The sequence below is a fragment of the Tamandua tetradactyla genome, chromosome 13 (assembly GCF_023851605.1).
Source record: "Tamandua tetradactyla isolate mTamTet1 chromosome 13, mTamTet1.pri, whole genome shotgun sequence".
NCBI classification, from domain to species: domain Eukaryota; kingdom Metazoa; phylum Chordata; class Mammalia; order Pilosa; family Myrmecophagidae; genus Tamandua; species Tamandua tetradactyla.
In genome coordinates this window covers 68,095,776-68,113,540 of record NC_135339.1, presented here as the reverse complement: position 1 = coordinate 68,113,540, position 17,765 = coordinate 68,095,776, and positions in this window count along the sequence as shown.

Genomic DNA, 17,765 nt, shown 5'->3' with positions numbered 1-17,765 from the left:
AGTGACAAACTGTGAAGTGTGAAATCTACATGCAGTACTTAATCACTTTCCCTTTTATGTCTCTCTCTCTCTCTCCTAATTCTTTAAAGGAAATAGTGTGGATCAAGCCTTTACAGTTGTTTACTCTTTTCTGACAGAATTTGCTGGGGCAGCTGAGTTTCTCTGATTCATTGTTGAGTCTTATCCACTTTCCATTGCTTTAAGGAATATTTTTCTTTCGTTTAATTCCCTTAAAAAATTAAAATTGCTCACGGTCCTCTTCCATGTTTACTTGATTGGACAGATTTATCAGACGATGGAAAGAATGGCTTAGAGTAGATCACATTAATCCAGGTGTTTATGATTCAAGATCATCAGGCGTATGTGGAATGGTCTGAGATGGTGAGAGATGAGGCCCCCAGAAGGAGGCAGAGGTGGGGCTGCTACTAAGGGCAAGTGGTGGGGGTAGTCCCTCCCAGTGCAGGCAATGATGGAACCAATGTCTATGGAGAATTGAAAAATAATAATAAAATCAAATAAAAACACTCTACTTTTTATTATCACTTGCAGCCAAGAATTCTAAACCATCTCCCCTCACCCCCAACAGCTTCTTTTGGTCTAAGTTCTAAACCATTCCTCCAGTTATTGCTAGGTTTAAAAAGAAAATGCATATAAGACTCAGATTAGCATATTGTTAAGAACTTTTTCCTTAATAAACATTGCGTTCTATGTGGAAATTAGTTGTACTTACTTACAGCATTAGTTCTGAAGGTATATTTGCAAAATTCGAAATTGTTCTAGCTTCTTCAAGCACAGTCCTTGGCAGTGGCAGTAATAAAATAGTAATTAGGAAAACCAAGATACAGAAATTGAGTTAGTTTAGGTCTGTCATTTTATTTGACCCCTTGGAGTTTGGGGTTGTATTTAAATTTTTTGGATGGCAGAAACATTTGCAAGTGGACAAAATCGATCTCTAAGAAAAAGATGTGGAAAAAATGATTTCTGAAATTTAGTGTGAAATGATATCTTTATGACTCTGACAAACTTATCCTTGAATTTAAGATGTTTGCTATTTATATACTGTTGCTTCATGTGAAAGAAACGTTTAAAATTAAAATGAATAATGTTCAACCATGAGAGAAGATTAATCACCAAATCTGGCTATCTTGTCTACTGTACAAGAATATGTGAAAAGGATTGATTTGATAAGCTCATTGACTACTTTGCAGTGGGTAGTGTAAAAATAAACACTGTCATGTTATTATTCATTACCATGATAGAACAATGTGTAAGTATACATTTTCTGCCTTTTTCTGAAAGCATGAATATACTTAAAAGTGTATATTTTTCCTTTTTTAATACTGTACTACTTTAAATTATATTTTGCTCCTACATTAGCACAAATATATATGTGAATTTGAATGCAACAAAATTTTCAGTTTTCATTTCCCTTCCCACCCCTAGCTATTATTATTTCTGGCTAATCTTTTCATTTCATGATTATTACTAAAGATAAAGTTGTTGTTTGTTGTAGGAGGGGAATTTTAAAAAATTACCTGTCCTGATTGATAAATATGCTAGATGCAACACTTACGCAGTGAAGTTAATTTGGTTGTTAAAATGTTGAGCTGAGAAGGTACAAGTTTCAGAGGACATCAGTGCAAGAAGAGGGAGTTATGATAAATCCAACCCAAATTCAGCACGAGTGAGCTATGGCAGGATCTTTCAATTCTTATTTGAGACCCCCATTTATAATTAAATGATTATATCTAGGACCCTGTCTCCTGGATGGTATCATACAACCTCTTTTGGATTCTTGTCTAGGTAACCAATGGCCTTTAGGTTATTTACCTACTGATGTGTTTAGCTGGGTCCCTGTTTTTTGAGACAATGGTAGTCATTTCATAAATGTAAATGGTAATTACGTGAACAGAGATACTTAAAGTTAATGATAGGTCTTGCTTTTAATTGAGGCTGAAGGAAATAAAAAATAAAAAAGAACGGGGATTTTTTTTAACACTAGATTTTGACTATCTGTATAAATAGTAAATAGTTTCTATCTCTGGAGAGTTGCTCTCTATATACCAGCAATGGATGCTTGATTAGCTAACATCTCTGACAAGGACCTGGATGCTTTCCTATGAGGAGGTATGCACAGTGGGGGGCAATTCTGGAGGCATCCAGCCCCTACCGCAGAGATGACCTGAGCTACTTCAAAAATAATCCTCATACTCAGCTGGCTTTTAGAAAAGCCAGGGAACATAAACAGGCTTGTCAGCATCTGGGAGGAAGCAGCTGAAAGAATTTGCTAAACCCATAAAACAAGTAAATCTTTACTTAAGACTTGCACATGCCATTAATTAAACATTTTTGTAAAAGTCTTCCATTATGTGAGCAGGTCTAGAAATAATTAATGGATTTTCCAATTTCAGCTCAATGTCAACAAGTTTCAGCTGGGTCCTTATGTAAACCAGTACCCTTTTTACTGCCTGTCATTAAAAGAAAAGCTTTTAACACTTTCCTAAAGGAGAAGGTGAACAAGAGAGGGCATATAGGTGCTAGAAGAGATTGTTGAAAGGGAAACTGCTGAAACATCTTTTTATATCTGAAAAAGTACCAGTGCCTTTCTTCTCGGTTCCAGATTTGGAGCCTGACTGTGGGCTTTTATTAAGGTTGGTTTAGAGCCTGCTTTGAGCACTGTAAGAGGTCTAAAGGGAGTTCCTTCAAGACAAAGATTCAGTTTCTTTGTTCTTGGTTTTATGCCCCGTTAATCACTCCCTCTATCCTCACCATCATTACTCAAATCTATTGACTTGGTCTTGATAGACACTTAGTAATAGTTCTAACAACTGATAATCATTTTATGCTTACCATGTATCATTCATTGCACTGAGCCCTTTAAATGCTTTATGGTATTGAGTTCTTACAACAAAACTATGACTTTGACAAGATGATCCCATATAGCAACCCATGAGAATCAGTTGCTTTGTGAACTTGTACCAAATATAATCTCCACACCAAAGTGACTGGTGAACTCACAAGCAGGCTATTTGACTCCAGAAATGTCTATATTGTGCTCCCACTTACACAAAAGTCAACAAATATTTTCTCTCTGCTTCCCAAAGTCCACCCACCTTCCCAAACCTTCCCACACTGTAACTACAATCTCTTACTTGAACCATTTCTTCTATTTTTCCCTCATCTTTGTCACCTCTTATAGAACCTGTAATGAAGCATCCTTATTTATAACCTATGCCGTGGAAATCTCCTATAAAATGGTAGTCCTAAGCTATCAGCTAAGCAAGCCTACACTATTCTGTTAATGCCTGCTAGCTAATGAGATGATAGAAAGAAGTTCCTAAAAGATAACTTCTGGAGTCACTTCTGTTGGTATAGTGATTCTTTAAGTAACAAGCTACATTATTTAAAGCAACTTAATGAAGATTGCTTAATGCATCACGAGTGCCTAGCCCCTCCTTAAGTCACCACACTTTTAGCTTAAGCACATCAGAGTTAGAGTTATTACTAAACCACTAATATATTTTATTGGAATCTAACATTTTCTTGAATACTTACCCTACACCAGAAAGCACTTTTCATGAATTAAGTTATCCTTTTAATAAGCTTATGCGTTTGGTTCTATTATCTTCTTAAATATATAGCTAAAAAATTGAGATGCAGACACAGTAAGTAACTTGTCTCAGGCTAGGACATAGTTCATGCTGTAAGAATATTTTCAAGACTCAGATAATATTTCCCCAGCTGTTGGGAGTATAGGTGGCTGACTGCTCACAAGTCCCTCTACAAGTGATCTCAACATAGGAGCCACTTAGCCTATATCCCCCGTAGGTGTAGCCTACAATAAATGCCTGGTTGATAAGAACTTATAAATGTCTGGCCCTCTTACCTTTAAGAGATGAACTTGGGAAGATTCATCTAAGCTCCAGAGCTCATAGTGGGATTGGCTGAGGCCTTTGTTGCAAGTGCATCATAGTTCCCCTCAGTTTGAAAGGACTGAATCCAGCTCTCAGCTCTTCCTGTAGGGTCTTGAGTGAGGGACTTGATCTCTGTGGGCCTCACTTTCCTCTCTCCTGCAGTGGTGGTGGAGAACAAGGAGCACCACCTTGATTTTCACATCCCGTGCACCTGCCCTAGTATTGCCCAATTCTCAGCCTATTTGAAGCAGAACATTGGAACTGCTCCAGGCAAGGTGAGACATTTTCCCATGGCTGTTCTAAAGAAAGCAAAAATGAATGTTCCCAGCCAGGGTGAAGACTTCTCTAGATCCCAAGCTTCCCTAAGAGTGTATATCCTGCTTTATGAGGAGGAGTCAGTGACTGATCTAGGAATAGAAGATAGCAGGGTCCTTGTATTGGGCTTTTCTGGAGGATTGACTGAGGAAGGCAGCCCGGAAAGGCCAGCAGAAAGTCCTTTGTACCTCATTAGAAAGGGGAGCAGGTTGGGGAGTAATGCTTGGGGTGCTTGGGGGTAATGGCTGCGTTACTCATCAGCCATCTGAACATCCACAAATATTTATCCTCAAAGTGTTTCTTTCATGTCCTCATTGAGACTTCATCTTGATATGCATTTATACATCCTCAAGTTCAGTCTCTCCAGGACTTTCCTCAGAGCTTGAGAAAAACAAAGCAAAGCCTGGACTTCTTTAGGATTCAGGCTGAATTATTGTCATCTGTGATCAACTACTGTTGATTTCTCCAACTCTTCCAATCATTGGCTCTTGCTGGGAGCCCTATCTGCTTAATTGATTATGGGACTGCAGATCCCTGACAGTTTGTCAACAAAACAATGAACAGTTATTAAATACCTGAAGAGAAGGGTAGAAATGGACACATAGTTATGTCACCAAATAATAAAGGCATCTGTTTAATATATAATTGTTTATTCATTTTGAATTCAAACTCATTTCACTTCCTACCTGCTCCCCACTATCTGATCACAAACACATGCCTCTTTCTTATTGCCTTTCCCTTGCTCCTCAAATACTGGTTTTAAAAGATTATCAAATTAACTAGAGCTCAAATGTCAAGAAACCCACAATCCAGGAATACGTTTAGCTTATTTCTCCCTGCTTGGAGGCATAAGACAATTACAAACATATTAAAGCTAATGGGTGATTCTTCCCATGAGGAAGAAAACTAGTAATGAAAATTCCTAGCTAGAAAAGTTTCTTTTCAAGATGGAAATGAGCAAGTATCTTACTGCAGCCACATATACAAAACCTTATTTCTCTAAACACACTAAATATCCCCATATAAACCTGGCATGGCACCAAGGTGTGACTGACACAGTAAGGGACAAGCCTGGAATCCTAAAGCCAGATCTAGTTGGCCCCAAACCTTCTGATCTCAGAATATCCATCTCTTCTCTAACTTCTAGCCACTTTTAAAATGTGGTCCTTAGATGCTTTTGCTCATGGTTACATCTCTAGCCTGACACTTCAGAGACTTTCAACAATTAGCTGTTCAATGACAACAATTCTGTAGTATGAGTCATTTTCTAAAGAGGTTGCAGGGACATTCTATCTTGAGTGGCCCAGCAGAATCTTCATAAGCAACTTGTTTTTTGTATTCAGCAAACACATAACCAGAAAAACATAACTTTGAATGTGGCTAATACTTTAAAAGTTATCTAATCCTATACCTCATATTTCATGTCAGGAAGCTAAATTACAGAGACCGTGACTTATCTAATGCCTCATACCTAATCAATGACAGAAACAGGATTCGGTCCTAGGTTTCTCAACTTAGTTTGAGACGTTTTCCTGACAATGATGAAATGATGGGCAGCATTTCAACAAAAGTCACACAAGCTGAGGTCACATTCAACATATTTATCCAACCCTATGGCAAAGATACCAACTAATCAGAATGAGTATTGGCCAATGCATGATACTGTTTAGAGAATAAATTCTCTAAACACATTTTAAAATAAGTGTCGGTTCACTTCATATACCTCTATCCTTTTTTTTTTTTTTTTTTGGCTTAGGTTGATTAATTCATCTAAGTTTGCTGGGATTTATTATCCTCCACTTACTTCTGTACCCTCTTTTCCATGTAACCAAGTGGAAAGACTTGGGAACTAAATGTTGCATGAGAATAAGATGGGCAGTTTCATGTGACTAATGAGGTGCCAGACCTAGGGTCAATCTTGAGCTGCCAGTTGCATAAGGATATGCCAAATGCTCATCTTCAAGCAGGCTGTTGTAACAGTTAGGCTTCTGGGGGTACTGTGGGAAACTTAGCAGGCAATCCACAGTTCATTGGCATACTCTATCTATTGCACCTCAACCCCTGTGCATCCTGGGAAAGGAACCTTTATTTTCACAAGATGTTGAGATACAAAAGATGGATTTGATATTTTTCCCCTTTAGGTACATACTTAGGCTTTTTTCTAATAGACCAAAAAAGGACTGCTCTCATTGCGGACTGTAAGTTATTCTAATATTATGTGACATTAAGCTTGCATTGTTGTCCATGCATACAGTATACAAAATAGCGATAATTTTCCATGAAAAGTAGTAGATCAAAGCAAGTGAGTGAAACAGATTGCAAAGGAGGTAAAGTTAAACTGATCAGTCTCTGTCTAATTCATTTTGGCTCATTTCTAATGGTTGGAGTACTTATGAGTGAGTACAAAAGACAGAAGCCATCTTCTGACTGACCAAAGATGTAATTCAGAAAATAAGTCTGGCTGTGCACATAAACAGACCTCATCACAGGAGCATGTACAGATGACTACATAATCAAAAGTTAAACATTCAAATACCCTACAGGAAGTTGCTCCAAGGGCTTCACATTAAAGTATAAAATTCATTGAGTCCCCCTCCTAAAAAGAAAACAAAAGTTCATTGATGAAGAAAGAAAAACACAACAGCAAATGTCTACTTTCTTACCTTGTCGCATGCATATCTTTTTTTTTTCACTGGAAAGAAAGTTGACCATAGGTTGGGAATTAAATGACCTGTGGATATGTCAAGGCAGGAGAGAGCAGAAGACAGCCTATGATTGAACTGAGTGGAAGGAAATTGCTCTCTCTAATTGGCTCTAAAGAAATATTCAAAATAATTTTTTGAAGATCTGAACAAATATTATGAATATTCTTTCAACACAACCTCTGATATAGTTGGCAGGAGTATTTGGAGCCAAAGAGATGGCAACTCTCCCCCTCAAATTGTGGACCAGTTTTAGGAGAACTCCATGAAGTCTTCACTTAATACAAATGCCTCACTTTTAGTGGATTCTGTTTTTCCATTTGTTTGCTTTTGGTATGCTGTATGGCAGGGGCCACATTTCATTCTTTTTTCCATGTGAATATCCTGTTATTGCAACGCCATTTGTTGAATTTTTGTTTGTTTTCCTTTCTTTGCTTGCTTTTTTTTGGGGGGGGGAGGTGTACGTGCATAGGCTAGGAATCAAACCTAGGTCTTCTGCATGGCAGGCGAAAATTCTACCACTGAACTACCCTTGCACCCACACTTTTTTGTTTTTAATTGCACTTATGTGGGAATTCATTCTCAGTCCCAATGGGCTATAAATTCTTTGAGAAATCATTCAGCTTTTTAATAGACTTTTAATAAAAATTTGTACAAAAATTGGCTGAATAGAATTAAAAGAGATTTCCTCTCAGAAGGGATGCAATCTCAAACCAACAAGCAGATAAACTGGAGTATCAGAAATGTAGAATGTAAGCTTGGGAAGGGAATGTGAGAGATCACTGATGCCACCTCTTCAGAGTAGGAACCCTCCTTTGGACTTCAGGGATGCTGCTAGCCTTCCCTTTCTTTGTCCAACCTCTTTAGCCAGAATGCTAATGACTCCCATTTGTTTCTAAAGCTAGACTCCTTATGGCTCTCACTTTCTCTGGATGGTGGACAGTTTGTATCAGAGACTGTCAATTGAACAAAGTAGGCAGAGCCAGTGGTTACTGAGTACTTACTATGGACATCTCTATCATGGAAATCAGGACACTAAATTCCAGTCTTAATTTAACAACTAGCTTTACTTAACCTCCCTCTACTCTTCATGGACAATAGAAGAGTCAAATATAAATAAAGATAATAATAAAGTTCTTCTGTTCTCTCAGGTCCACTTAGAGGATCACATGTGATTGTTATTGCAACACACTTTGAGAAGCATAAGTAATTAAGAAAATACAAAACGAAAAGAATGAAATCTATTTGGACAAATTAAATCTCATTTTGTGGTCCTTCAAAGGGAACCATATCCAAGAGGTAATTAACACACATGAATATTATTTCTGTGCTAATAAATTATCACTAATGAGAAGTCAGATGATTAAATGGCTTGTTAGCATCATGTTGGAACTGACTTCAACCTGGCATCAAAAGTTACATCAAAACCTAATTCCCATATTCCTGTTGTTATTTTTTTTAACCTTCCTTTTATTCATCCAAACATTACTCACATTTTCAACTACTCAGTCCATACTATAGAGTATGTTGTTATAAGTATTATTTAAATATATATCTGTGTGAATAAATGGAAGGTCATGAACAGTTCATGATGAATTTGGTTTTTCAATAATTTTATAGAGAAGAAGACTCATTGACCTGTATGATTGTAAGAAATGAGACGCCATGTCTCCTTCCAGTCTACAGATGGAAATGAAAAAACATAGGTTCTATGTAAAGCTAATCTGTGTGATGTTGACCTGCCCCAAAGATAAACATCTCTAGTCTGCTACTGCAAGGAAGAGAGAAAGGTTACTTTTCTAAAGAAGAACTCCTTGCTCTCTCTGCTGGTCACTTCGAGAACCCACACATAGTAGAAGGAGGCCTACTTATTCACGATGGTATGAAAATGGAAGTCACAATGAGACTTAGGGATGTAGAAATTATTAGGCTGAGATTGAAGAGTCTCTTACTAGCTGTAACAAAATAATGTCAGGAAGCAACAATTCACATGGAAATAATAATGGCTAATATTTGTTAAATGCATGTTCCGGGTATACAATCTTATGCACTTAGCATAAATTTCCCATTGGGCGTTTCTCTGTGGCTGGTAATAATAGACAGATTACTATTATTGGGGTTGGAACAGAAAAAATAACCATTGTTCGGTCTCATAACAACAATAACAAAAAGTAATGCTATGTCTAGCATCAGTTTTAGACCCTAGTCTTCAAAAAAAGGGATTTTATTTCAATCTTGAAGTGGAGATTCAGCCACAAAGACATTCTAAATTTCATGTAGAGGACTCGGGTTGAAAGTCAGGGTACAACTATTAATAGTGAATCTTTTTAATTGGTGTTTACATTTGTTTTATACAATAAGTGTGTGTGTGTGGGTGTCCATAGACCAGCTTCTCATTTTAAAAAGTACATCATGATGTTCAAATTAGTGCTTCAACCAAAATTCACCCAAATTCTCAAAGCTCACATTGGAAAATTCCTACATGGACCTCAGTGAGGGGGGAAAACATTCTGCACTTTGTTTTCCATCTGCTTCTACTTTCTTTTGCACCAAATGCAAAATGCTTTGGCGGGAGCTAATGGAATCATGTTAATATATTTATGATGGAGAAATGTTCCATTTTAATAAATATTGTGAGAAAAGAAAATGCAGTAACGAAGAGTGTATGGAGCCTGAGAAGATAACAGATTTGGGAATCAAGCAGCTGTGTATTTGAATCTTAAGAGACATGGAGGTGATTCTAACATTTCAACATTTTTGAAAGGAAAGGAGATAATGGTGACTAACTAGCATATCATAGGTGTATTGTTCTGTGTTCAATCAGAGAGGCAAGATAGATAGTTATAGATAGATTAATAAAGAGAATTGATAGAGATATATAAATTATATAGAGAAAGATATAGATATGTATGCATGCATACCATTGTCAGTTTTTATACATCCATATATACGTATCTATGGATTTGTATGAGGATTTGACCTTAGGCAATTATGGGACTTGTAAGAACTGTCTGTAAGGCTGCTGTCTCAGCATCATCTGCTAGAGCTTCAAGTCCACAAGGCAGGAACTTAGGAAGGGGAAGATAGATGCAAAATGGAGAACAGGGGCAGGCTAGACCCTGCAAGCACAAGTCGGAGCTCTTGAGAACATGAAGCCCATGTCCATTATTATTGGCTGTGGCCTTGGTGATAGTGGTGGCATCCTGCAGAAGCCAGGGCCCTTTTCTGTTGATAAATGCACTCCTGTGGCCCAGAACCCAGAGAAGCCAAAGGAGGATCCAAGGGAAGGTGGAGCCATGGTGGCCCCGCCTTTGCCTCTGGCCTGCAAGGTAATCCAGCAGATAAACAAGAATGCAATACATAGGGGCCACTAAACAGTTGCTGCTTCACTTCTGACCTCCAAAGCTCACATAGAATTTCTTTTGTGTCTCACAGAAAACATATGGAAAAGAGAATTCTGGAAAATGTAGTTCATCCTCGCCAAGTTGACAAAATACAAAACTTTCACAGTTGGAACCATTGGTGAATGGTTATTTGCATCTGTGCCTTATCCATGATGCTGCTTCTCTTTTAAAAATGTCATTACAGCTAACATTATCTAGTTACACAGCCTCAGTAGGTGTTTGATAATGAGGGAGGTAAGATATGTTCATGACAAATAACAAAATACACAGTTGCCTATGATTAGTGATTAATATGAGTGGCAAATCGGTTTCATTTTGAATTCTAATGCTAATTAATGCTTAGTGTTGGATAGCAGTCTAGGTTGAGAAGGGTTCTCAGCAGTATTCATTTGGCTAACTTTTGCTGAGTGTCTATACTATACATGAGACACTATTCTAAACGCTGGGGACATAACACTGGGCAAAAGAGTCAAAAATCTCTGCCGTCATTCTAGTGGTGAGTGACAGTCGATACATAGATTTTTTAAAAGCATATTATATGACAAATATATTTGAGTTTAGCAGAAAAAATGTTGTGCTCTGTTAGTGATGTCTAGATTTGGAGGTGGTATCTCATGAGCGTACAGTTGTTCTCTCTCTGGTTTACAAGGACAGAGGAAAAACAGTCATGCTACTCGGGATGTTCAGAAAAGCCTCAAGGGCTTTTGAGGGCAATGTTTGTCTATTGAAATCCAACCAGCTTTCAAGCCTCAATGCAAAGATTGTTTGCTCCATCCAGAAGTCTCTTCTCTGAGATGTAAATATTGTATTCTTTTGTTGTAATGCATCGATGAGAAAGGCTGAAAGGGAGGGTCCATAGAGGACAGATATAGCAGATATGGAAAAGGAAGAACAGGGTCAAGATGAAGAGGACTTGTAGGCAAGGCCTGTCACATAATATTTGGTTTTCTGAGTTTTGTGCAACATAGATTTTTCCAGAAGCCAGCAGTGATGGCACCCATGGTGACATCCAATCTCCCTTCTCCATGTGCAGTTGATTGTGAAGATGAAAATCAATAGGCAATAAAGGTGGTTCTTGTTAAAACTAAATTGTAATGATTGATTTTCCTCTGGATCATTTAGATTCCAGCAGTCTATGGACCTCATTATGGAAAGAAAAATATTTACTCTTCACTTAAAGTTTTACAGCATAGAAATAAACAGATAAAATCCAAATATCACAGGGGGGAAAATGCAAGAAAACCACGTTTTTATGTGGCAATTTAAGGAAATAATGTGGCCATAAAAAAGGGGTTAATGTGCCTGACTGTTTGAGAACAAATTTCATTGTCCAAATAAAAACTCCAATGCTGGTTAACTTGAGGATTGGGGTGCAGGTGGTGGTTATGACTCACAGTGAATTACTCCAATAGTCCTTAAAAGAAAGTCCAGTGGGTACCCCCCCACCCCCACCCCACCCCACCCCGTACTCAGGCCTAAGGCTCTACTCTGAGAATGCAAAAGGTGTTTTTATGTCAGACAGTACCTCAGAAAGTCTAATGGAGAGGGTTCCCACTTCTCTAAAGTTACCCCAGTCCAGTTAACAAGCACCTTTCTGGCAATCATTGACTCCAAGTCTACTTTTTCATTTTGCTAATGATGACATTTGTATTTTATTCCTAAGTGTTTTTTGCATCATTACACTGCCGAGGTAATATCCACATGGCTATGGTTTCTTGAAGAACCTATCCAGGTACATATCCTACCTTTGCCCCACCAGACAAATTGGGCCAGACGTACATGTTCCACATATACGCTCAGGGGTTACTCTGCTCCCTCCGGAACCAGGAGAGAAAATCCACCCTGGGAGCATGGGCCCAGCCAGTGAGAGGTGGGAGAGGATCTACCCAGGGTGCCACAAGACCTTTCCAATTTTTTTTTTATTTTTTATGTATTTTTTGTATGCTGTGTGGTGGGATCACATTTCATTATTTTTCCATGTGAATAACCTGTGATTGCAGCACCATTTGTTGAATTTTTTGTTTGTTTGATTTTGTTTGTTTGCTTTGCTTGTTTGTTTTTGGGGGAAGTGCATGGACTGGGAATCGAACCCAGGTCTCCTGCATGGCAGGTGAGAATTCTACCACTGAACTACCCTGGTACCCCCAGATCTTACCAGTTTTAAATAGTTTTTTCTTGAACTGGCACTCGCCCTGTTACTACAGCCCTTTAACTGTTTTCTGGAGGTTTGAGAAAGATGATTCTGCCAGTTTTTGCATTGTTCAGACCTTTTGAGGGGAAAGAGAGCCTTGAAGCATCTCACTCTGCCAGCTTGAACAGGGAAGGACCACCTCAGCAGATAATCTTATGCATTATGTCATACTTTTTTGTTGTTGTTGTTTGGGCAGGCACCGAGAATCGAACCTGGGTCTCCAGTACAGCAGGTAAGAACTCTGCCACTGCGCCACCATTGTCCACCCTAGGTTATACATTTTTCAGTTACTATATAATAATTCAGTTGATGACTCTAGGTGGTACTCTTTGGCCCATCTTTCCTAGTTTCAGAACTGTAACCAAGCTTAAGGGCATTCACTTTTCAGAACAAGTCTGTAGCTGTGAACAAAGTCACAAAATGCAGACTCCTGTTATGTCCTAAAGACTCATTCAGGTCAGTTTCTCAACCCTATTTACGCTGATGCATTCTAGAATTTATCTGGAGTAATATGTCAACAAGGTTCCACAAAAGATAAATCACGTATTCTCTGACCCAGTTGTCAGTGTACTTTTACTCCTAGACAGTAGATCTCAATGAATTTTCTAGGAGAGGATATAGAATTAAAGTGCATGGTACCTGGTGGGATTCTCCTGGTTTTAGAGACCATCTGGTAGTTGGTCTACTCAGTTTCCATTCTCCTGATATCAGAACCTCAGTTTTTCTTTAGGTCTCATTGCAGATGAACTGACCCATTCAGTTCAGAGGAAGTGACCCAATTCATTGACTTCAGAAGTGGACATAGGAGTAGGTTTGTCAATCAAAGCACCACATCATCTTGGCCACAGTGACTGTTCTGTGGTCGGGCAAGTGGCTCAATGCTACTTCTGTGATGTTTTCCCCAAAGTTCCACATGCAGTCCTTTTGTTCTACTAACTGCTAAGCATTGCTAAGCCTGCCTGAGAATAAAGCCAACACACAGCAAGACATCTGAAAGATGGAGAGAAACCATTTCTTGATGACATTGGAAGAGAATTTCAATGAAATTTGTGAGCAATGAATTCCCTTTGGATTGTTTTTGATGCAAACAGCAGAAACCTAATTTGTCTAATGCACATGTAAAGAAAAAAATAATTTTCCAATTGGATTAGAATCTTACAAAAAAGAAACAAATGAAGAATTTGAGATGCTAAAAGTTTGTTTAAATGATTTATCACAAGCCTCATAATAGCTATTATGAGAAACAGTTCTTTAAAATGGGGGAAAAGAGTAATTTGGGGTGGATTCTGGCACAGATCACACCTGGATTTTCGGTCATTAATATCAGTTGTAAACGCAAAGCTCTGTAAGGTTATGTATCATTTCTAAACGTGTAAAAAGTTTCTCTTAAAGTGAAAATGTACTTTTCACATTTTCTCTCAGAATTTCTTTAAGAACAGAGCATTTTATAGCACTTTTCACAGAGGAATAAGGCGATCTATATGTATTAATTCAAACAATAATGATTAAGTTATTCCTCATATCAACACTCCACTTACAACCAATGAGCTGTTGGTAACGGCCTTGAAGTGCTTTTAATTCCAAAGTATGGTTTGAGTGAATTATCATACTTCATATCCAAAGATAATTGCATTCATTTAAAAAATGAAAGATACTGTCAAACTGAAGTTTCAAAAAATTTAAAGTGTTAAATCTATTTTTGTGATATATGGGGTATTCAAAATCTGGATATTAGCATGCAATCAAAAAGAGAGGATGATCAATTTAATCTTTCTATACAATTTAGGAACAAAATGTAATAAGTATTATTGGTTTTCACTAAAATTACTGATATAATAACTGTTAATATATCATGAATTTAGAATGTACCTTACTACCATGAGGTTGTGAATGCTTCTCACTATTTTTATCTTTTGAAGTGTTCTTAAACTCTAAGACAGTAAGTACAACACATGTCCAGAACTGTTTTTTCCATTTTATGGATTGAAAAGTCAAGTTCCACAAATAAAATTTAAAAGCAAACAGAAAATAGGAAATAGCTAAAAAATATAATTAAATTCTACTATCATTAATCAGCAAATAGCTGCTACTGTTTTATAATGCATTAAGAAGAAATATTCAAGGATTCCAATTTTTCAAAGAGACAAAGAAATGAGAAAATATTTAATGCAAATAAATACAAATGAATGGCTATGGGAAAGTTTTCAAATTAGCTAGTAGTAAAAAAAGTACAAAGTAAAGCTATCCTGATACATATTTCTTTTCTTATTAGGTGAACCAAGATATTAAGATATTAAAAGTGAAAACTACTTTATACCTATAAAAATTCAAGTAATGTTACTGGTGGGAGAAATTCAACAATTTGTTTTCTGTCTTCCAAGAATTGTTCACAATTTCTGTTGTGCTGATGACATCCTGCCTCATTCCCAACACCTGGGGTTTTAAGGCTGAATGATTTTTAAATACCTTTTTTTTTTCCATTTTAAGGGCCTTGGGTTAAAGAAATGAAGTCACAGGTACTCAGTCTGCTAACCTTCACCTTAATGAATATTTGTGTTTATATGTGTTTTAGTTAGTAAGCTTAACGAATTGCTATATACCAGAACTAGGATGGCTTTTAAAAAGGGGAATTCTTAAGTTGCTGGTTTACAGTTCCAGGGCCTTGAAAATATCCAAATTAAGGCAAAGCTATAAAAGCATCCAAATTAAGGCACCCAGGGAAAGATACCTTGACTGTAGAAGGCACACAGACCCAGAATACCTCTGTCATCTGGGAAGGCACTTGGCAACATCTGCTAGCTTTCTCTCCCAGCTTCTTGTTTCATGAAGCTCCCCTGAAGGACATTTTCCTTCTTCATCTCCAAAGGTCTCTGGCTGTGTGGACTCTGTCAGCTCAGTTGATTCTAAAGCTTTTTCCAAAATGGTTCCCTCTTAAAGGGCTCCACTAAGCAACTCCACCTTGAATGGGTAGAGACATATCTCCATGGAAGCTACCTAATCAAAAGTTACCACCCACAAGTGGATGGGTCCCATCTCCATGGAAACAATAGAAGGATCCCACCCAGCAACACTGAATGAGAATTAAAGCACATAATAGCTTCAAACCAGGAGAGCATGTATGTTGTTATATAAGTAACTTGAAATAATCAAAACATATGTGTGTCTCTGTCTTTGTGTGTGTGTGTGCGCATGTGCATACAGACACACTCACCTCCTCTCACAATGTAGACATCCATAGTAGCAGCTGGTTTATTTAGGGAAAAGGAGAGTAGGGAAAATGGTTAAGGCCAAAGGGCATGAAGAGAGGATCCTAATGACATGGAAAGCTGAATTCACAGTTCTTCCCAGTGTTGCTTATACATAAAAGGTTGGTGCTAAATACAACTCTAACTGATGGAGCCTCACAAGGTTTTTCATTAATTTTAACTATAGGTCCTGTTGAACTATAATGGAGTTGTGACTCCTGATGTTCTATATTAGGAGAGGTCAAGTTCAGCAATCTCTTCCAAGTTGGCCCTGAAGAATTTATAAGCTCATTTTCTAAAGCAAGAGTGCTGTTTCTTAAATCCCCTCCCCCACTGTCCTTGTCCTAACCAACCTTTCTACTATCTTGGGTGAGATGAAATTCTATTCCAGGATGATTTTCATCCATGGAAATTTCAATTAAAGTGAACTGATGTTCTTTCAGTCCTCAACCATGCTGAAACACAAGCTTGGATTGTCTGTTGACTTGGAAATCACCATGTTCTCTCTTGGAATTTCATTAATTCATGGCATGGTGAGGCCATATTTAATACCCAAATTATCCAGTTATTGTAAAACACAACTGTCCAGAAGAGAAAAATGTTGAAGCTAGGACACTTTATTTTAATGGCCCAATCATAACTAATTTTTTATATTTACTCAATTAACATGAATCCTGATAAATGCTTTGTATTAATATGGATACCGCTTACTAGCACTTGCATAGAATTTTTACTTGAACTCAACCATAATTAACTAGGCCATTAATTTAAAGTGCAAGAGCACAAGATAATAAAATGCCAGTTCATGTATAAAAGACATCTTAGATCTCCAGGAAGACAAAAGACTGTCTCATACAATTGCTGTTTAATTTGTCCTTGTCACAGAGACAAAATTGTCTGAGATGAGTTTTGAATATAATTTTCAGCCGAATCAAATGGTTCCACGTTTATCATGGTGCCATGGACACAGACATTGCCTTTACATCTAAGGAACATGAAATAGCATTATATTTCTTAATTGTATTTCTTTTTAAGTTGAACCAAAGCAGATGTGGCTCCTTGTGGGCTCAGTATGTAGAAAGAGTAGATCAAGACATTTAGTCATTTACCAATAAGGCAAGTGATACTATTCCCCTGTATTTTTTGCCATCATATTTGTAACATTTACATACTTCCCCCAGAACTTAACAAACCAACTACAGATTCAACACACTGGGGAGGGTGTTAAGGTTTGACTGTCCTGTCACTTTGCCTTTGAGCAGGCCTTAACAGACTAGCTTTCCCCCAAAATAAACTTTTAAACCCTTAAAAATATAGGATTCAAGAACTTAGCATTGCCAATATCAGAATATTGACTTCTTACTTTTCTTCCCCAAAATGTCTCCATTTTTTTCTACGGTGAAGCTGGAGATGAGGTGATCCCTGCTCACTGTCTCACTGTCACTCACCACACTTTACATACCCATTGCCAATATTGAATTAGCCATCTGGCTTCTTTTCTGCAAATTCAGCTCATCTTAATAATCTCCTCTGAATCCTTTCCAAACCTTTTGTGTCCCCCATATTTCTGGGACCTTGACATGGAGTTAATTAAGAAATGCAGGAATATTATGCAAGCTTAAAATAAAAATCTCTTTATCTGTGTATGGAATTGATATAATTGTATTTGTAGGATTTTTTTTTTTTTGCTAACTTTTTACACAAAACTTTTTTTACTCTTCCTTAAAGAATCTTCTAGTTTATGTTGAAATCAATACCCCTGGAATCAATATATTATTTTCACTTATATGTACATATGTATGTGTTCAACAGGGGCTGAGATAATGTAGAAGGACATTGGGAACACACAGTCAAGGTCAAGAAAAGCCTAGTGCCCTAACTCTAAGAGTCACACACCTGTGGGGGCAAAGAGGATGTTTTCACCTCCAAACAGAGAGGTCAGAATAGGAGGTAATTGAGAGACAAGCATGGAGGCAAAGTAAGACAGAATCATA